The sequence below is a fragment of the Mustela lutreola genome, chromosome 3 (assembly GCF_030435805.1).
Source record: "Mustela lutreola isolate mMusLut2 chromosome 3, mMusLut2.pri, whole genome shotgun sequence".
Lineage (NCBI taxonomy): Eukaryota > Metazoa > Chordata > Mammalia > Carnivora > Mustelidae > Mustela > Mustela lutreola.
The window spans coordinates 40,188,480-40,211,137 of NC_081292.1; positions in this window are offsets into that span (position 1 = coordinate 40,188,480).

Below are 22,658 nucleotides of genomic sequence, written 5' to 3' on the forward strand. Positions count from 1 at the left end.
ACATTTGAGCAGAGTGTTTTAAACTGTGTATACTCAGGGCAGGAACATGGGCCCAGAGACCCTAGGACTGGCCACTCCCTCTACCTTCTTTGTCTACCAAGTAAACCCCCTAGTTTGTGATGGTCAGGGGATTTCTGTAAGAGATTTAGGCCTTTCCTCCTTATAAAAATGATGTGCAGTTGATTCTCATTATTCATAGTATTTATATGCTATAAAGTCAGCATGAACACTGAATTAGCAAATAGTGAACCCTGGCTCCTAGGGGAAATGCAGGGTTAGGTTCCTGCAAGCCTCTGGTCACAACATTTTCATCAACTGATCAGTACACAACCTTGTTCTATGTGTATTCTATTGAAGGACACTTTACTGAATACATATTGTTGATTTGTTAACACTGAACTCAGCCAACAGCACTATGACTCGTGCCTGAATGAAGCTTATCTAATACACGTGTTTTCTTCGTAAGGTGCGTCACAACCTTCTTGCGCTGAAGAGCACTAGACAGCCCTTCAGTGCTATACTTGAAGATCCTTTCAAAATCACCAAAAACGGGCACCTGGTGGCTCAGTGGGTTAAAGCAAAGCCTCTAACTTCGGCTCAGGTCATGATCCCAGGGTCCTGGGATAGAGCCCCACATTGCTCAGCAGGGAGTCTGCTCCCCCCCCCCCCCCACTGCCTATCTCTGCCTACTTGTGATCTCTGTCAAATAAATAAATAAAAATCTTTAAAAAAAATAATAATAAAATAAAATCACCGAAAAAAACGTACAAAAATGCAAAAAACCCCTACAAAACCCATGGTGCTAAATACACCACACACACACAAAAGAGACACTATTTACAATACTGAAACAAGCTGAAACATAGCTGAAACAAGTAGACACAGGGTTGGTTTGCTTGGCCTCAGCTGGGGAGATGGGTTTCAGTGACTCAACCTCTATGTCACGCTGTACATATCTACAAATGTACTCGAAAGTGTTGGTGAGGTTGCAAATAAATTCCAGTGGGTAGGAAAGTTCGAAAACACAGAATCCGGCAAATAAGGATGGCATGTCCTCCCTGGCAAGCTGACGAAGTAGATTTTACCATCAGTGGATGGTTAACTGTGAAGTGACTTTATACAACGTTGTAAACTAAGCCCATGCTCAGAGCACGAAGTGGTTGTTTTTTAAGAAGCTTAGAGTATGGTTAGGGAACCAAGCATGGGAGCAGACGCCTGTATCTCCAATGAGGTCCCAGAGCCAGTTTGAGTGCCTCTGAGCCGTATAGATTCTTCTGTGACTGGGGGAAGCAAGCACGTCCTGGAGAAGGACAGCTCTCTCTCCTGACAGCAGGTGCCTATGAAGGCAAAGGCAGAGTCAGGAGGTGCTGAATTTCCTAAAGACAGAAGTGGTACTAAGAGAAGAGAAAGAATAAAGGGAACATAGCCATGTTTGCTTTCTTCACAATTTTGTTTGGAGTCCACACTCTGTGTGCTATGAACAGTTGTAGAAAGGTTTTAAATATGGTTTTAAGCAGATGAATTTTCCTGGACAGAGTCATGGGAGAAAATCAAACGCAAAGAGGATTCAGCTCGGCAAAGGCAAAATGCTCTGTGGAATGATCTGACTATATCTGAATATAATTGTTAGTACACAGGATCTAGAGCTAAAACGAGTATGGGATCTTCTCAGGTCTTGTTTTGCATTTTCCAGAAATGATAGAGAAACTGCCCCAGGTCTAAGAGCGGCAGAGCTAGAACTAGGGTCTCCTAATGTCAGTTTCCACAAGGCATCGTTTTAAAATATAGACTTTATGTTTTAGAACAGTTTTAGGTCTGTGACAAAACTGAGCAGAAAGTGCAGAATTTCGCATCTACCCTGCCCCAATCCTCCCTCTTTACCCACACCCCCCACCAGAGGGGTCCATTTGTTAAAATCCATGAGTGCACCTTGGCACATGGTTATCACCCCAAAGTCCTTGCTTTATATTCGGGTTCACTTTGGGTGACACATACTCTATGGTTTTTGACAGATGTATAATGACAGGCACCCACCATGACAGTACCATCTGGAGTGGTTTCACTGCGCTAAAAACACCTCTGTATCCCAGACCCCTAACCCTTGACAACCACTGATCATTTGCCATCTCTATATATTCTTGGGTGAGGTGTCTGTAAATGGTCTTTGGCCTATCTTTTAATCAGGTTGTTTGTTTTTTCATTGTTGAGTTTTAAGAATTCTTTGTATATTTTGGATCCAGGTCCTTTATCAGATATGTCTTTGGCAAAAATTTTCTCCCAGTCTGTGGGGTGCCTTCTCACTTTCTTGAACCTGAATCCTTTTTTTAGCGTGGTGTTTCATGGGTATTAGTTAAAGAATGAGTCAGTTAATAGCCCTTTATCTCTGAAATTAAACTAGAAACCTATGATTCTGTTCTAGGTGCTAGCTACATGTGGGTGTTCATTCTGCTCATTCATCAAAATGTATACATTTTCCTCTATGTAGGTTATAGACCTCAAAAAAGAAAAAAAAAAAGCAGAAAAGTAGAAATCCTCAGAAAAGTACAGTTTGAAAGACAGAGTTCCAGTTTATATGAAATGTCTCCCCTTCTGAAGGAAAGGAAATTAGAATTTTAAAGGAGGCTTTGACATAATCTTGTCCAATTTTCATGTCTTGCAGATGACAAAACTGAATTATAAAGAGACAATCTGACCTGTCACTTCAACTTGCACTTCTCAGTGAGAGCAGTCTGAACACTGGACCAACAGACCTGGGATTAGAGGGACCCGCACTTTGAGCCTCAATGTTCTCCTCGGGATAATGGTGATGATAACGATACACCCATCTCATGGAGTTGTAAAGAGGTTTAAATAAATAATGTACCGGAAGCAGCAGCTTGTGCTATTGACGCAGCAAATGGCTGTTGGTGACGTCTGTTCTCAAGCACAGCACTTTGCACATAGGATTTGTCTAATAAATACATGCTGAATTCTAGGCTATATTTTCACTTGGTAAGAGGAAGGGAGGGGAGAGGTGGTAGTGATTTCAGCATTCATACCCAGGTTCAAATAGGATGGCACCTGCTCAAAAAATTTCAAAGTTCTGCCTGGAATCTAAAATAACAGTAAGCTACAGGAGCGTATATTTCCAAATAAATGGATGATATTATCTCCAGGATCTTAAAATGCTAATATTTACTTAGTGAATGTTCAGAATTTGCTTTGCATCCCAAGACCCCACCAGCCACTTTCATGCTTTTTTTCCTCAAACCACCGCTCTCATTCCAGCCTGAGACTCCAAAGCCACTTCTGGAGGTCTGGTACTGGTGCAGATGTGCCAGAGGCAGGAGCTACCAAGGGAAACTTGAGCAGGGGCTGATCTCCTGTGTCTATTGTTCTGAGGGCACTGTGGTTTCGTATTTTAAACTACTGAGGCGCCTGGGTGGCTCAGTGGGTTAAGCATCTGCATTCAGCTCAGGTCATGATCCTGGGCTCCTGGAATTGAGCCCCACATCAGGCTCCTTGCTCAGTGGGGAGCCTGCTTCCCTTCCTCTCCCTGCCTCTCTGCCTACTTGTGATCTCTCTCTCTCTCTCCCCACCTCTGTGTCAAATGAATACATTAAAGAATCTTTAAAAAAATAAAACAAACATCTACTAGTGTGGCTTTATTTAAAATATTTAAAAATTTAAATATTAAAACATTTAAAATACACCTCATTTTTTAAAAACCCTCTTGACATTTCCTCCTTTCTACCAAAAGCTTAAAAGACAGAAAGCGACTTAGAGCCTCCCCCAGCCTCCAAAAGACCCTGTCCCAACCCCAACAGTAGAAAATAATAATAATGAAGCAACCGGGGGCACTTACTGAGCAGGAAAGCAGTGGGGTGGTGAAGAATGTGGGCTCTGGGACCTATTACCTGCATTCAACACCAGCCTCATTCTGGCTAGTGACCTCTGAGTCGTTCCTGCAGGTCTCACTTTGAACTTGAGACTATTAGTAACAAAATCTCCTTCATAAGGCGGTCACAAGGCTCATAGGTGTTAAAATACAATGCACTTAGGCTAGAGCCCGACACTTAATCAGCACATAATAAGCAGTCGTATATAGCTGAATAATATTTTTTAACTTCCAAAAGGTTTCCCTGGTCCCTCACCACCACTGAAGGAGCTAGGCTGCATTGTCATTCTAATTTTATAGATAAGAACAGAGGCTTGAGGAGAGGAACCAGCCAGCCCCGGGTGACACTGCCCGTAAGCCGTGAGAACGGCCTTTTTGACGTCAAGTCCATGTCTACGACAGCTCTGCCTTGCTGCATTATTGACAATAGCGGAAAATTGAGAAACAACCTAAAAGCCTAATAAGAGTGAAGGGTTAAATAAACTATGTGCATCTGCATGATGAAATGCAGCAATAAAAACCACATTTGTCCCGGAGAAAGGGGAACCCTCCTACACTGTTGGTGGGAATGCAAGCTGGTGCAGCCACTCTGGAAAACAGCATGGAGGTTCCTCAAAATGTTGAAAATAGAACTGCCCTATGACCCAGCAATTGCACTATTGGGTATTTACCCTAAAGATACAAATGTAGTGATCCAAAGGGACACATGCACCCGAATGTTTATAGCAGCAATGTCCACAATAGCCAAACTATGGAAAGAACCTAGATGTCCATCAACAGATGAATGGATCAAGAAGATGTGGTATATATACACAATGGAATACTATGCAGCCATCAAAAGAAATGAAATCTTGCCATTTGCAACAACGTGGATGGAACTAGAGCGTATCATGCTTAGCGAAATAAGTCAAGCAGAGAAAGACAACTATCATATGATCTCCCTGATATGAGGAAGTGGTGATGCAACATGGAGGCTTAAATGGGTAGAAGAATAAATGAAACAAGATGGGATTGGGAGGGAGACAAACCATAAGTGACTCTTAATCTCACAAAACAAACTGAGGGTTGCCGGGGGGAGGCGGTTGGGGAGAAGGGGGTGGGATTATGGACATTGGGGAGGGTATGTGATTTGGTGAGTGCTGTGAAGTGTGTAAACCTGGTGATTCACAGACCTGGGGATAAAAATATATGTTTATAAAAAATATATGTTTATAAAAAATAAAAAATTAAAAAAAAAAAAAAAAAAACCACATTTGTAAACTGGACCTGGTGGCCTGGAAAACCCCGCCCGCTGGCACAGCCATTTGCTGCCTCCCCTGCAAGGCCAGGCATGCACACTCGGGGACAGCGCTGAGTACCATGGGGACTCCGGTGTCCTGGGAGACCTACTCCTCCCCCACTCTGACCATCGTCTTGCTGAGATTCTGAGAACGGAGGCCCCCATGGGCAATGCCTTCTTCCCTTCCATGCTGTCTAGAATCTCCATTCTCTCCGAAATCTTCCCCAGCCTTCCTCTGCCTCCAGGAAACGTCTGGAATGACCTCTGCCCAGGACTAGCTCTCCTCCTGCTGCTCCAGTTTCGCAGTTACTGGATGCATTTGCAGTTAACTCCGGGACGAGTGTCTTTACACGAGGACGTCAGTGCTTGGAGGACAGGAGGAATTGTGTCTTATATTCTTGGCCCACTCCCAGGCCCTAATACAGTGAATTCAATAAATAATGAAGAATAATGAGAGCTAACGTTCATTAACAGCTTGCTATATCCTCAGCCTTGCATTTTAGGTGCTTTCAGGAAGCCAAGACAAACGGAAGAAAACATGAGAAGGGGCACGTTTTCCCTCATCTCTCTTCCTTCACCCCTGCGGGAGAGGCCAGCAGAGCGCTTAAGGGACAGCAGATTCCAGCCAGGTCCCAGGCTACAGGGGAAGCTTATGAGGAAGGGCTACAACCTTGCCATGTCGCTTCAATTCCCTAAGCCATATTTAACCTCACTTGTAAGAGAGGGATAGTATTAGTGAGTTACCCTCTCATGGGATTCTTGGGAGGATTAAAGAGATAATACAGATGCTCACTGTTTAGCACAGGACAGGCACATATTAATCAAACACTAGCAATATTTCTGGGGAAAAGGGTCCCCCATCAGGGCTGTGGGGCAGAGATATTAAGAGTGTGCGACTCTGCCATATCTCCAATCCTAATAACGGCAAGAGAGTACAGGACGGATTCTAACCAGCCTCCCCCAAGTGTAGGCTAGTGGAGCAAGAGGGAGCAGGTTAACCAGCAACGAACAGTCTAGAGCTGTCATGCCTCTGCTCCTACTCAGGGATCTCGAGAATATTCTGAATAACTTGGTGACTGAGGTAAGGGGGCTTCTGAATAGTCGCCCTCTGGCCCGGTGGCAACTGTTTCATAAGCCTGGAGTGATGAGGGGGCGTGGTAGAGTTCCTGGCCGCCCCACCCTTCTCTCTGCCTTTGGCCCAGGCTGTTCGGAGAGTTTTACTGGCGCTGGGTTGAGGCAGGCCAAGTGCGGAGAGGATTCAGAATGGGACACCCGGCAGCTGGATGGATGGAACAGCGGTGGGACTTAATTCTATGCCAGCAGTGAATAGGTAACTCGCGGTATTTATTTCATCCGCCGGGCGATGAGCGTGAAACAGGTACCGTCATTTCTATGAATGTGCTCTTTGGAGAAGGAGGAAACCGAGGCACTCAACGGGCTTGATGACTTGGCTGAGGTCATCACATTAGGAAGTGGTAGAGTTAGGATCCCAATCCAGGCAGAATGGTGCCAGAACCCGTGTTCCTATCCACCAGGAGCGCGCATGCGTGCGTGCGTGCGTGCGTGCTTGCGTACGCGCCTGCGTGCTTGTGTTTGCGGGGGCCGCAGATTACAAGCCTATCACGTGTGAGAGGCTGCGGCCGGCGGCCCAGCCCTGCGGTGCCTACTGAGTCTGGGCGGCCCTCCCTGTCTCCTACATACAGCTTAGCAAAGCCGCTGTTCCCTTCCCCACCCATGTACCCCTCCTTTTTCACTTTGACCTTCATACTCTTCCCCACAGCTTCACGTTGGAGTTAGGGCTGCCCCGAGGCAAGACAGGTAGCAGAGAGCTCATGTTACACAAACTTTTGGTGACTTTCCCTGAGATAGATATCTATATCTATATCTATATCTATCTATATTTTATTGGCCACAGTATCTTCCACATCCACAGGATGTGGATCCCACAGCACACCGTGGGATGGCAGCTCACGCCTTACAGAGGGACCCAGCAGTCTTACCACGGAAGGATAAACCAGCTAAGGTACGAGCATCTTTCCCAAGCCGTGGGCTTGGTTAACTATAAAGTGTTTTGCCAAAATGTAGTAGATTTGCCCTGTTTTAGGCATTGAAGTTGGGTTGGTAAGGAGACCAGAGAGCAGGGTCTGAGGTTTATGCACAAGAGATGTTGGTTTGGTCCGGGGTTCAAGCTGACGGAAGCTCAAGAAATTCCATACTAGTAGCAACTCTCTGGGGCTAGTTTGGTGGTTCCAGACCTGTCCTACCTTCATCATAGGCCCGGGTTCATTTTGTCTGGTGTCTGTGATCTCTATGTTCTTCCTTGGAAGGAGCAGAGGGCTGATGGGACAGGAGATTTCAGAAGCAGACCTTGTGTGGACATCTTATTGCCAAGCTTATTGTCAAGAGACAAAACACCCTGCTGATTTATGATGACACCCCCCCCCCCCTTTGGCAGCTGCTGAAAGACAGGTGCATTGTGTGGCACGGAGGGGAGATAGAAGGTGATGCAGCTTTTGCCTGCAGGCCTTCGGGTAAATTGCTTTTATTTGCATAGCTGATGTGAAGACTAAAAGCCCTGTGTTCCTCCTGGCCAGAACAGTGAAAGCTAATCCACAAGAAGGCCTACCTTTGAGCGAACTTCAGATCTGTTCGCCCCATCTGCTCTTTTTAGCCCCTTCTCCTGCCAGCACCCTATAGGAGTGTGAAATGTCTTGGTCCTGAAGCCCAGAGCTGAAGGCAAGACACCTTTCAAACCTTTTGGCCCAAGTACTCATTAGGGTCCATTGAGAATATGCCCAGGAGAGATGGGGGACCTGAAGGCACAGCAAAGATGCTCAGAATTCACTGGCCCCTCCACGCCCAGAAAGGGAGAGGAAACACAATTTAACACAAGTTGGGGGACATACTCAAGAGCCACATCAAGTCCTGTGTGGCTGCTGTTGTTGTTTTAAATTATTTCAGCCATCCAAAAGAGAGTAAATTTTGGGGGTGCCTACGTGGCTCAGTCATTAAGCATCTGCCTTCGGCTCAGGTCATGATCCCAGGGTCCTGGGATCAAGCCCTGCATCAGGCTCCCTGCTCAGCAGGCTCCCTGCTTCTCCCTCTTCTGCTCCCCCTGCTTGTGTTCCTTCTCTCACTGTCTCTCTCTTCCAAATAAATAAATAAAAATCTTTAAAAAATATATAGTAAATTTTTAAAATTATGAAATATGTAAAAAGGTAGAGAGATTGTTATCATGAATAGCAGTTCACCAACTATCCATCTTTAATAATTAGATATTCTGACATGGCTGAAACCCCCTCTATGTACCGTATTCAGATGATATTGACTTCATTCCATTGTGGAGGCAGCCCTGTGCTGGCTTTAGTGTTTACTCGTCCATCAATGTCTTTAAATTTTTATTACACCTATAAGAATCCCTGTATGACACATTTTGTGCTTTCATTTATTTAAAAACATTATATCAGAGAGATCATACGATAATTCACAGACCTGTACCCCTGGGGCAAAGAATACATTTTGTGTTAATTAAAATAATTAAAAAACATTATCCAAATGAAATTATGGATCGTATAGCCTTCTGAGACTTGCTTTTATTATTAAGCTTCAAAAAAAGGACCTATCATGCTAACACATGAAATTCCAGTTCATTTATTTATCCTCTTTTACTGCTATAGCGTATCCCATTGGATGACCATACTACTTATTTATTCATGTTTCTGTTGATCAGTAGTTAGGTTATTACGTTTTTCTTTGTTTGCTCTTCCAGTCATTGATCTGTGCTGGGCGGAGGGGCAAGGGTTTCTCTGGGGGTGTCTACAAGGAATAGAATCTCTGAGTGACAAGGTAGGGGCCATCTTGAATTTTGTGAGCCAGAGTGACCTCAAACATGGTTGATACTAGTTGGAACTCCTGAGAGTGGGAAGACTTGCATTTTTCATATTCTGGTCAACATACAGTTTTGTCAGGTGTTTTAATTTTGCTGATAGGATGGTTGGAAACTGGTATCTTACTGAAGCATGAAGTTATAGTTCCCTGATGACTGGTAAACAGGAGCATGTTCTCACATGCTTATTGACCGTTTGGATTTTCTCTTTTGTGAATTGCCTGTCCGTTGACCTTGCTTATTCTTTAACTCCCTCATTTGTCTTTCTGTAAATATATGTATGGCTTCCTATATATTGTGGACTCTTTTGAAAATACCTTTTTTTCAGTTTCTAACTTGTCTTTTTAATTTTTTCATAATGTTTGAGAATTTTGTGTAGTCGTGCTAAAATACACAGAACATAAAATTTACTATTTTTACCTTGTTGAAGAGGACTGTTCTGGGGCATTGTTGTGGGTCATCACCATCATTGACCTCCACAGCTTTTGAATTGTTTCCAACTGAAACTCTGTGCCCATTAATAATGTTTGTGATTTTGATGTACTCAAATTTATCAGTCTTTTCTTTTCTGGGTTGAACTTTGTGCATGTTTTTTAAATCCTTCATAAAAATAGTCTCCTATATGTCCTTCTAAAAGTTTTAAAGATTTGCTCTTCACTTTTATATCTTGAGCCATCTGAAATTAAATTTAGAGAATTGGAAGAAGTGGAGATCTATTTCACATTTGTTTTTTGTTTTTTTTTCACACAGATAACCAATAGTTCCAGCATCATTTTATTAGTTAGACCTTCTTTTTTTCTCTGATCTTCAATTTAAATTCTGTCAAATATTATTTCTGTATATGCAAGGATCTATTTCTGAGCTCTTTATTCTTTTCTATTGGTCTGTTTTTCTCTCCTGGTGCCAAACCACATTGTCTTATTTGCTATAGATAATTAAAAGCACCTTCTTTCCTCCATGACTCCCACCACCTAATTCTTTTTCAAAATTGCCTTGGTTATTCTTAGCTCACTGGTTTTTCATAAATTCTAGAACCAGCTTGTCAAAACCCATAAAAATTTCTCTCAGAAGTTTGATTGAGTTGTATTGAATTCAAAGGTTAATTTGAAGAAAATGAAGTATTCTTATCCATGAATATGGTCTATTTCTCTAATTATTTAGGTCTTCTTTAATGTTCTTCTATAAAGCTCTATAACAAATTCTTATATAACTTTTGTTGTATTTATTCATAGATACTTTATACTTTATATTTCACATTGCTATCATAAATAACATCTTTTTAAAGTTATATCTCAAAGAAATGCAGTTTTATGTAGGTTGGGCTTATATCCTGCCATCTAGTTGAACTCTGCTAGCTCTAATAATTTTTATAATGAAGATACAGATGTTAATCTGTCCCAAATCAGAGAGTGAATAATCATCTACCTTTCTGTGGGGGCACAGAAATAATGTCAAGATAGGAATTTGCATGGTATTTAGTTCAAGTTTAGTTTTCTACTTCTCTGAGTTATTTGTTTGTAAGACCTTAAGGATTCATTGAAAGTCTCCTGTGGGCTCATCTAAGTGCTGCAAGGTTTGGAGAAGGAAGAGGGCGTATGCAAAGAAGCGTGGACTCATCCCAGAGAAGGAAGGGACCTTGGAGTAAATCTAGTTCTCTCCACCTTAAGTATCACAAAAAATGTATTCTGAAAGTGTCCCCTATGAAGCCATTTATCCATTCAACACATGTTCTTTGAGCACCTTCTAAAAGGCAGGCCCCATACGGAATGTTGTGAAACAGCAGCGAGCAAACCCTTCAAGACCTTTATACTTTACAGGGACAGAGTGTAATAATCACACAAATATATAACTGTGAATGGGCACAGTGTCATGAAAGGATATAAATGAGACTGTGAGAGTATGTAGGGTGGGGTGGGGCAACCTGACTTCCTGAGGGGGTGATAGAACATTTCTAGACCCTGAGGTGAAAAGAGCCTGTTTGGTGCAAGGAAGAAGTCTGCTGTGGCCATATAAAATCAAGCTGGAAACCCACTGGAGTTAATTCGGTGTTGAGATGCTCTTGAGTCATCTCATTGAACCCTGGCAGCACAAGGACTACTGTCATCACCTGTGGGGGCCCCATGAAGTTGAGGGCTGGAGAGGTTAAGAAACTCACTCAAGCCTACACAGACGGTTCAGTGGTAGAGCTGAGATTCCAAGCTGGCTGGTGTAAGTTGCAGCTACCATGTGTTACTGGTGTGGGAGAGGGAGAGAGAAGAGAGTTGAGTCCCTCAGCCACAATGTGGAAGATCCCAATAAAAGGAACAGGAAGTGGGATGTGGGCTGTGAGCCCTGAACCAGGAGGCTGGCATGTCTTCTTTCAATCTCAAATCTTCTGCTCACCTTCTCTGTTTAGAAGACATCCTTCGTCTCCTCCAAGACTCTAGGATGATTATACACAGGATTTTAGAAAAGTCATTTGATTTCTCAGAATCTCTGTTTTCTCCTCAGTAAAACCAGAATAATACCTCTCACTGAGGTGATACCTACAGAAGTATATTGCAAACTTTAAAGAGATTGACAGACACCAGCTGTCTCTGGGATTATCTTCTCATGAGGCGGTCCACTCATTTGGGGCAATTCTCCATGTCGGGAGGTGTTTCTTCATTTTGATGTGAGATTGGCTTCCCTGTATCTCCCTTCCACTCTGATCAGAGCTGTTGGACACTAAACCTCACCATGTTGCTCTCTGTCTCCCATGACAGAGCTACAAGCATCCTGGATGGCTGTCCAACTCCCACAGGGGCCTCTCCCCATGCCGGACACCACCAGCCCCTTTAAGTACTCTTCAGATGGTGTGCATTCAGTCTCTCTGGAGGTTGCCTGGATTGATAGTAGGTGGGTTAAAATTTGGCCCACAGAGCCCAACTCAAGACTCCAGGTGTCATGTGACAAACTCTAAATACTGTAGACCTGGTTTGTCCTTAACCCCAATTTCCCCATAGTTGCCTGCAGTTCAGGCTACACTCTGCTGGGCTGGCAGAGGGCCCCAGATGTGCATTGGAGGAACCAGTTCTCTTAACATGACCTCTAGCACCTTCCCAAAAGAATACATCTTACCTCCTCTTACAGGACTTGAAGAAAACAAAATGTATTTAAAAACCCAGGGCATTTTAGATGATTCAAAGAAGTCATAGTGAAAAGTCCCCAAGTGGACTTTTCCCTCACTGCCAAAGTCACGTGGCTTCATTTCACTTTTAAAAAGGCCTCGTAATTTGGGAGAGATTTGACTTGAAATTTGACAAGTTTGAATAAAAAGGTAAATTTGGGGCAAGGTGGAGGAGTGAAGGATGGCAGGAAGAGTTTCTGCTGATTTTTGTGGATCATGGAAAAAAGTTCATTCAAATGATATGATGCTGTTTTCCAATATCACCTCAAAAAATGAGTTCTGACACTTTTGAAACTTCAGACTTAATGCCAAGAGCCTTTGATAAAGTGAATGTGTTATTTAAGTAAGTCGAAAAATAAAAAGTGAGAGAACGCATTTCCACCTGTCTCCATCAGGGAATTCCTTCTTTTCAATTTGAATTTGAGAAGAGAACATTTATTATGTCCAAGGTGGGAATACTTCAGGTGGGTTGTTTTGTGTGTGTGTGTTGCGGGGGGGGGGGGGGTGTTTATCACTGATGCTTGCCACAAATCTACTAACTAGAAACCAAGAGATTTGATTAAATTTTATCCCAATGGGGTGCTTAGGTAGTTATAGATGAGGTGTACATAAAACCAACTGTAGTAGCCAGATACTTTTCCATAACATAAAACCCAGATACAAGTAATGAAACATTCCCTTTGGCTTCATTTCCCAACACACTGTCCTCACATTAGTAGATGCTGTGCGTGCTTTCTCTTCTCCACTGGTAGCATTACGACATTTTCTTTTCCATGCGATCAAGATTTAATAACTTTAAGCACAGTCAACATAGCATTTCTGAGAGCTCGGGCTCCATTTCATATGCTTCAGGGCGGCTGAATAGACTTCTTGGGGGAGATGCCAGACGTGTGTGATGCTAATTTGGTTGAAATAAAACAAGAAGCTCAGAAAAATGATTTTTGCTTAAACCAGTCCTTCTGGCCTTAGCAATTCCAGTTGTCCAGCCACTGACTGCCTTGGAAAATGGGCTGGGGCAGGCTGTGGGCCTTGGCCCTTGGAGGGGATCTTCCCCAGAGATTCCCAGAATGGGACTCATCAGGGAGAGAAAGCCGAAGCTGGATTTCAGATTACCCCAAAGCCAGGTGACCCCATTTCACATAAAGGCATGTTCTCACTAATAAATTGGGTACTGGAGACTCAGGCTGCATTTTTCCCCCAGAAGTATAAGGGCCAAATAACGAAGTTTTAAATTAATTATCAACTAAGTAAATATTTACCGAGAACATATCGTGGTCATCCTTTCAAAGCCCATGACCCGCAGTACATCTCAGCTAAAGTTGGAAAGGTTTTTGGAAGCTGCTGTTTCCATGTCCACACAGCTAACCGCTGGCCAGGGCTCCCCAGAGGCCCAGGTGATATTTGAAGAAAGCTGCCATGCTCCCCTTAAACCTTTGCCTTTTCTAAACTAAACATCCAAAGGGAGCCAACAGGATGGTAGTTTTCAGACCCTTCTCTAGATAGGGATGTCAGTCCTGAAACGTGGGGCTTTCGATTCATCATAAAGCTTGAAATGGCCTGGGCTAGCTGGCTGGCTGTTAGCTCCCTTTCTCCTGGGATTCTGCTCTGACGCAGAGGAGAAACATACTTGCTTTGGGAAGTCACATCTGACCGTGAGGTCACCTTTGGTTGGGCAACCCACACTCAGGGACACATGAAAAGCGAAACGTCCGCGATGGCCACACCACCCCTGATCTTTACTGGTAACAAGGGCAAGTTCATAATGGGAAGACAGAAAGGAAGAGGGATGGGCTACACATGTATGGGAAGTCCGCTCAGCGCTGGGCATCGAGCTCTGTCCTCCATAAACCTAACTACTTTCTACTGTCACAGGGAACCTAGGAAGCAGGTATCATTTTATTTCCTGTGTGTATTTACTTGGAAAGAGTTTGGCTACAAATAACAGACAAACTGGAGGAGGAAACCTAAAGAGATAAGGATCTATTTGCCTTGTGATTTATTTTGCAAGTCTAGGGTGGGCAGCCCAAGGCTTGCTGGGAACCCTGTGAGGCCATCAGAGACCAGCCATCCTTACAGGAGAAGCCTTTGTCTTCATGTGTCCCCTCACAAACACAGGATGTCCTGTTGTCCCTTTCGGCATCATGCATGTCCACCTTCTGCGGGGAAGAGGAGAAAAGTCCATAAGGCAAGGGGCGCAGTTCATGCCGGCCCAGGCTGTCCTTCTAAGAAACAACCTTCTAATTTAGTCACACTCACTGATCCCTCCTTAACAGCTCACAGTCCAGAACTTACCAAATAAATGGGAGAGCGAGATGATGAAAAATTTATCTGGACACATATCAGCTCCAAACAAAATCTGGGAGGGTTTGAAGGGTAAAGAAAAATGGGAAAAGGCCGTGGGATAAACAACAGCAGTCTGCCACTCTGTGCTGCAGATGAAATAGCGGGCCCGGAGACATGCAGTAACACGTTCGCGTCCACCTGCTAGACAGTTAGAGGACGGCTGGGTGGAGACTCAAAGCCAGGCCCCGCAAGGTTGAAAGCTCTAGCTCTTTCTACTGGGCCGCGTGGCCTTGGAACATGCCACAAATGGATGTCCCTTCCTAATGCTGTCAGGAAGCAGGTACTTTCTGGTTCCAAGTCATCTTACAGACGGGGCAATAGAGGCACAGAGAGATTATGAGACTTCAGCACAGAGGATTTGGACCCAAGCAGTCGCTATAAAGAAGAAACACAGCAGTAGCAACATCAGTCTGAACACTTAATGTCTGCAGTACAACGAGGGGCAGAGAATGGGAAAAGGAAGGGGGGCGTGGAGCACTCTGAAGAAAAGGGAAGATCTGTGAATTAGCATGAGCAGGAAAGAGAAAGCAGATACGAAGAAGACTGATAGTAGCTGTCTCTGGGCCATGAGCTGCTTCCAGCCACATACCTGGCATGGGGGAGGGGAGTGGGCAGAGCCTGCCACTCACCCTGACACTTGCCGGGAAGGACTGGTTCGAAGATACAGACCAATACATTAAAAATATAGGTAGTCAGGGGGTGCCTGCTGGCTCAGTTAGTTAAGCATCTGACTCTTGATTTCAGCTCAGGTCATGATCTCAGGGTCCTGGGATGGAGCCCTGCACAGGCTCTACGCTCATCCCACGATCTGCTTGGGAGTCTCTCTTCCTCCCTCTACCCCTGCCGCTGTGAGCACGCTCTCTCTCTCTCTAAACAAATAAGTAAATAAAATCTTAAATATATATATATTACTATATATATATAGAGAGAGAGTGTGTGTGTCAGTTACTGAAACCCTGTGAATGGTTTCAAAGTTCTTCAGGTTGGATGTCTTTAGTTACTCTGAAGAAACTCATTTTGGCTTCAATATTTTCAGTGTAATGACCATACAGATTTAATTTATATCAGAAGTTCCTCTTTGTAAAATTAAAAAAAGAAAAAGAAAAAGAAATACCCATTTGTCCTCCAAAGAGGTACCTAGGCAGAGACAGATGACCCTAAGATCACCAGGCTTTTATTTAGTGGCAGCTTGAGAGGGACCAGTACTGTGATAAATGCTTCACATTTGTCATCTCATTGAGTCCTGGCCCATCTCTGGGGAGAGATTTCCTGTTTTCCTCTCTTCTCAAGTGAGAACCGTGAGGCTCAGTGAAGTGAAGTGATTTGCCCCCAAACACAGCCCTATGTAAGGGGCCAGGCTGGGGCCATAATTTGGATCCTTCCGTGTACCCTGTGGCCCTGTTTGGGTGTGCACTGGTGACAGCAAGATAGAGACAGGGTCCAGGGCTGGCAGACTGGCAGGTGGATAGCCCCATGCATGCACCAGTGCAGCTGAATTTTTGAAGCTAAATGAGAGATATTATATTAGTCTCTCCTCGTTCATATTTTAATTCAGCCCAACACATTAGCCTGTAGAGATATTTTTAGACTACCAAACCAGTACAACTCTGAGGATTAAGCTGCTTTAATTCTTGCGGACTTCCCTCCATCTGGCAGACAGGGCATATCTTTTTGTAAAATTAAAAGCTAATAAAAGTAAAAAAAAAATTTTTTTTTGTTTGGCAGTAGAGTTGCTTTCTTCCAGTTGTTCGCAAAGGAAACACACTGTGCTCGTCTCTGAAAACCAGGAAGCCTGGAGAGAAATTTATGACTTTCCAACAAAAATTTAGAGGTTGAAGGATTTGGCAGTTTGCAAGGAACACAGAGCTAACTAAGCCTGTGAGAAAAGCTGTTCCAAAGGTCCTGGCCTCAAGTGCCAAGGTCTCTTTCAGGAGTCTCTGAAGGAGCTCCCAGGTGTCTGAATGGGCCAGGGTGGGGGGTGGGAGAGAGACCCGTCTCCACCAGGAGCTAGTGTCTGCGAGACTGTGGCTTTCCCACACAAATGTGCTCAGCTAGTATGGGAGCCAAGCATTTCCTGTGCGCCACAGGTTCTGTGAGCCTTCTTCCCACCCCCCCACCCCCATCCAAGATTTGTAGCCAACAGCCTCTGCCACATTTTCTCTCAGCTCTTAGTCACACTCCCATATATGGAAATCCTTATCACATAGCTAACTCCCTGCTAGGACAATTTTGTAGGAAGTGTTCAGTGAGCTATGGGCTTTACAAACTAAGTACTGCTACGGGTGGAATGGCAGCGGCAGTAACGTGTGTGTGTGTGTGTGTGTGTGCACGCGCGCGTGTCTGTGTGTGTTTAAAGAGCCTTGATTGCTGCTAGAATTTATGTATCAAACTTAAGCTGGAGGTTTCATCCCCTTCAGTAGTTGTTCGATAGCAAAGTGAATTTTAACTATTTAGAAAGTCATGCCCTTGGGGCACCTGGGCGGCTCAGTCGGTTAAGCATTGGCCTTTGGCTCTGGACATGATCCCAGGGTTCTGGGATCGAGCCCCGAGTCCAGCTCTCTGCTCAGCAGTGAGTGTGCTTCTCCCTCTCCTCTGCCTGCCACTCTGCCTGCTTGTGTGCTCTCTCTATCTGTCAAACAAATGAATAAATAAATAGAAAAGAAAAAGAAAGGCATGCCCACATATTGCCTAGAAGCAAAGCAGCATGATAAGAGATTTCCCCCACAATAAAGGATTTCAAATCCCCTCCACGTGTGGGCATTTTCTCAGGCTAGGCAGCAACAGCACAGGGGCAGACAGAATTACTCGGTCACAAGGTTAGTCCAGCTTAAATAAACAGACAAAGAGGAGCCCTGTGCAGAGTGGACTTTGAGCAGATGCTCTCGCCTTGCAAGGAGTGTGCTGGGGGGCTCCGAGCACGCACCCCTCTGGCTGGCTTACATTTATGCAATGAATTATGTGGTTAGTTCAGAGAACTGTCACATCTTTTTGCCCTCCTGCAATTAATTCCTCTTACCTGAGGTGCCAAAGGACAAGCTGTTTGCTTGAGAATACACAGCTCATACTGCTCCTGATTCAAAAACTTTCACTGTCTCCCATTATTCAAGTCCAAACTTTCCTTAGAAACAGAATTTAAAGTGTAACTGTTAATAAACATTTAGATCTACTAGGTACCTGAGGGTAGGCACCAAAGGGGGCAAAGGTGAATAAGAGGTAATCTTGCAAAACTGCAGGATAAGCAAGGGAACCTGTCACAATACAAGTAATTAGTAATAACAATGATAATAATTGCAGTAATATAAGTATCTTAGCTCAGGCTGCTGAGACAAAATACTATAGACCAGGTGGCTTAAATATAGACTTTCATTGCTTATAGATCTGGAAAGTCCAAGATCAAGGTGCCAGCTAATTCCGTTCCCGGTGAGAGACTGCTTTTCCCTGTACCTGCATGAAAAGAGAGATGGAAATCTTGTTCTGCTTCTTCAAAGGGCACCAAGCCCATCTTGAGGATCCTACTCTCCAGACCTCATCTAAACCTAACTGCCTCCCAAAGGTCTCACGTCCAGGTACCATCACATCGGAGGTTAGGGTTTCAATATAGGAGTTTCCAGGGGCACAAACGTTCAGTCCTTCATAATAAGTGAGGGAGGAAGGGAGATGGACCAGACCTGGCAGCACTGAGGTGGGATTAGATTTGAAAACGCATCTTCGCCAATGGTCTCTTTTCCATTCACTTGTTCGTGGGTCCATGTGTAGCTTCCTCCTGCAACCCCTGGTGCTTCGAGAGAAGAGGTAAGATGTGTTTGTGATCTGTGGCAGACTTTCAGTCGGAAAGGCTAAAAGGAGGCGGAGTTGTGGGTGAGGCCACGGTTTGGGGGACTGAGGTTGAGGCGGGGCTTGTGGAAAACCAACACAATGTCATTGAATGGCCCCGGATGGGATTTTCCAAATTCCCTTCAGCAAAGATGGGCTACCGGTACATTTTTACTGGACCCAGAAAGTACTTTTTCTGAAATGTCTGAAATCTTTTTTTTTTTTTTTTGAGGTTAGCCCTTTATTTATTTTTTATTTCTTTTCAGCATAACAGAATTCATTGTTTTTGCACCACACCCAGTGCTCCATGCAATATGTGCCTTCCATAATACCCACCACCTAGCTCCCCCAACCTCCCACCCCCGCCCCTTCAAAACCCTCAGGTTGTTTTTCAGAGTCCATAGTCTCTCATGGTTCATCTCCCCCTCCAATTTCCCTCAACTCCCTTCTCCTCTCCATCTCCCCATGTCCTCCGTGTTATTTGTTATCCTCCATAAATAAGTGAAACCATATGATAATTGACTCTCTCTGCTTGACTTATTTCACTCAGCATCATCTCTTCCAGTCCCGTCCATGTTGATATAAAAGTTGAGTATTCATCCTTTCTGATGAAGGCATAATACTCCATAGTGTATATGGACCACATCTTCCTTAGGCATTCATCCGTTGAAGGGCATCTTGGTTCTTTCCACAGTTTGGTGACTGTGGCCATTGCTGCTATAAACATTGGGGTACAGATGGCCCTTCTTTTCACTACATCTGTATCTTTGGGGTAAATACCCAGTAGTGCAATTGCAGGGTCATAGGGTAGTTCTATTTTTAATTTCTTAAGGAATCTCCACAGTTTTCCAAAGTGGCTGCACCAACTTGCATTCCCACCAACAGTGTAAGAAGGTTCCCCTTCCTCTCCAACACACGTTGTTTCCTGTCTTGCTAATTTTGGCCATTCTAACTGGTGTAAGGCGGTATCTCAATGTGGTTTTAATTTGAATCTCCCTGATGGCTAGTGATGATGAACATTTTTTCATGTGTCTGATAGCCATTTGTATGTCTTCATTGGAGAAGTGTCCAGATGCCTGAAATCTTGAGACCATCTTCAAACCTGGATCCCCAGAGCTAGTAGGGTACTTAACATACAAGTGAGGCTGGTCTCCCAGATGTGGTAGGAGACCTTTGATATAATCAGCACCATGTTCTTGGAGTCCAGCTTGCCTTCTGGCCTGTCTACCATCGCCGGGGGGATGAGTGTTTCTGCTTTGCAAGAGGGGTCACTGACTCTGGGTGTTCTTCATCTGTGGGGGGTCCTGAAGTAGGCAAGTGACTGTGCTCAGGACAAAACAGACTGAGAGAATAGCCCCAGTGCTTTAGTCTGAAGCCCAGCCACATAAACATCCTCTGGGGCACCCAGTGCCAACCTTTGGTATGGGACTCTCCATATGTTGTACCTCATTGGCTTGGAGAGTTTCAAACATAATTGAAATCACCTTACGCATTTTTTTTGTCCTAAGTGTTGGGGAGGGGAAGTGAAATCCTAAGAAGTTGTTGATATAGTTTAAAGGTCAATCAGAATGACACAAATTACTTGTTTTCTTTTAAAGGCCCAGTACTGTGTCCTTTCCCTCTCTTTCCCCCTCTTTCCTTCCCCTTCACTTTGATTGAACACCCTGGGCTGGCACTGTCCTAAGCCCAGAAGTACACAAATGACTAAGGCATGGGACGGCACCTGGCCTCTTTCTATAAATATCTATCGTATGTGACGCACACTATGCTAGGTTGTGGGGACACTACATTAAACAGGAAACACAGATTTTGTGTCATCTGTATAGAGTCTAGCAGGAATGATATTGACTAAGCAATTAAGAGTGTTGCAATGGTCATGAGTGAGAAGAATGGAGTTCCATGAGGGTGTATAACAGGGGGACCAGATTGGGCCTATCAGTGGGATCAAATTGTTCATGCTCCCGGAGAGGAGCATGCCAGAAGTGGTTAGGACATGCTACTCACTAAGTAAGCTCTGTTTTTAGTTTACTAAAATTAAGACAATTACTAAAATTAAGATAATTCGATTAATAATAAAAATCGATGCAATCAAATTATTTTTATTTTAATTACATGAGCCAAGCAAGCAGTCTGATAAATAAGTTAGTTGCTCAAGATTTAAGTAAACTTCCTCTAGGGATGACTGACCTTTTGATATATATTTACTCAAGATCGATTTAAACTTCTAAGCTCCTGTAGCAGCTGTGGTCTGCAGCATTCTAAGATGGCCCCAGTAATCACATCCCCCTCATCCCCAGTATATGTCTTCTCCCAGTTATTCAATCAAACACTAAGCTAGGTAATCTTGCAAAGGGATTTTGCAGATGTAATTAAGGTGTCAAATCAATCGACTTTAAGATAGGGAGATTATCCTGGGGCAGAGGGCTGATCTAATCATGCGAGCCCTTAAAGGGCACAGGGTTCTTCTTGGTGAAGAAGATGCAGAGAGCGAGCCAGATTCGGCACTGTCTGATTCTGAACATGGAGGGGCCATGTGGCAAGGAATGCGAGTGGCCTTTAGTAGCTGAAAGCAGTCACCAAGGAAAGGGGAAACTCAGTCCTACAACTACATGAAACTGAATATTGCCACAACCATATGCCTTTGGAAGATGACCTTGAGCTTCCAAGGAGAACAAAACCTTGATAACACCTGAGCAAGACCACAGCCATGCCTGGATAGCCTTCTAACCTACAGTACTATAAACTAATAGCTGGGTGCTGTTTTAAGCCAATAAATTTTTAATTTCCTGCATAGCAATACAAGCTTAATACAGCAACTATTCTCTTTCCCTGCTCAGCACCGTTCCTTTCAACTCCTTCTAACAATAGCCTCCACCCTTCCTGACAGAAAAGACGGGGCAAGTGACCAGGCTGGCAAACCATCATCCCTCTTGCCTCTGGGCATAGCGATTTGTTCAGACATTGCGCATATGACCAGGGCTGTACAATCAACATCTTTACGTATGAGTTTTCGAACTTGAAGAAGAGAGCTAGTTTTCTTCCTGATCCTCAACTGTAGGGAAGTGAGTCCCTGAATCCATTGTCCTTTGGTGATCTGACCCATGTCCTTTCAGTGATGTCATTACATGAGCCAAGGCACACCTTTCAAGTTAAGCTAAGTCAGGTAGTAGCTTTTGTCATTGGCATCCAGAGCCCTGAACAATGCAGCCAGAGAGGAGTAAAGAACCATCAGCTGGAAGACGCCAGTTCTGCTTATCAGAAAATATCAAACATAGATGAGGCTCTTTGCATATAACCTGGGTCTAGATTTTTTTTTTTCTTTTTAATCAGTGAAGGACATCAAATGATAGCAAAAATAAATGCCAGCTCAATTGTCGTATTATTAAAGCTGCAAGGGACCTTAGATGTCATCTGATTAAGGTCCCTCATTTTCTACATGCCAAAGCTCTCTGTGCCAGAGAGGCACAGCTAATTAGTGAACAAGCTGGTCATTCTAGAATGTTGATAAAAATGACCCAGGTTGGATGAAAAATGATGCTGCTTGCATTTAATTAGTTTTTCTCTTCTACTTCTACTTTCTCTTCTCTTCCAGCCCAGTATATTTTCCTCAACTTTTCTGAAATCGTTTCTTTCAGTACTGTGACTTTCAGGATTCCTATGGTATATTTTCAGGTGAAACCATCCAGTTTCTGGGACTCTGATGGTACCTCGAGTTGTCAGGATGATTTTTATTTGATTCTATCAAAAGTGGTATATTCCACTGAAATATAAAATAGTATAAAACTATTTTCTAGTATACACTGTTAGAAGCTTAGCCTGGGCATAGTCTTATCTTTGGGAAGACTGCATGAAGAGAAATTCATAAATGATTATCTTCCTTGAGTAAAAATATAAGTAGTTTCCACAGATATCTATAAATACTAATGAGATGAGTGTTTCCCAAAACCTTGTTGAGTGACATCTTTGATGTATGAAATTATCAACTTCTTATGCCATTTGTACATAGAATCACAGACTGTTAGAGCTGGCAGTGGTTTTAGCGGTCATCAGACCCAGCCCCCCATTGTTCAGACAAGGACAGTGGGTTCCAGAGGGGAGGAGGGTCTTGCTCAAGGTCAAGGTCTTGCTCTCTATTTTAAAACAATATGCCATCTGCAATGCCTTTAAAAGAGATGAATGGATAGAAATTTTTTCTTTAAAATTTGCATTTTCTGCATGTATGCAAACAAAAAAAAGGTAGCAAAAAGTACAAAGATCATTCACTATCCGGATTTTGGTGTACCTTGGGATTAAGATTAAGAAAAATCTTACC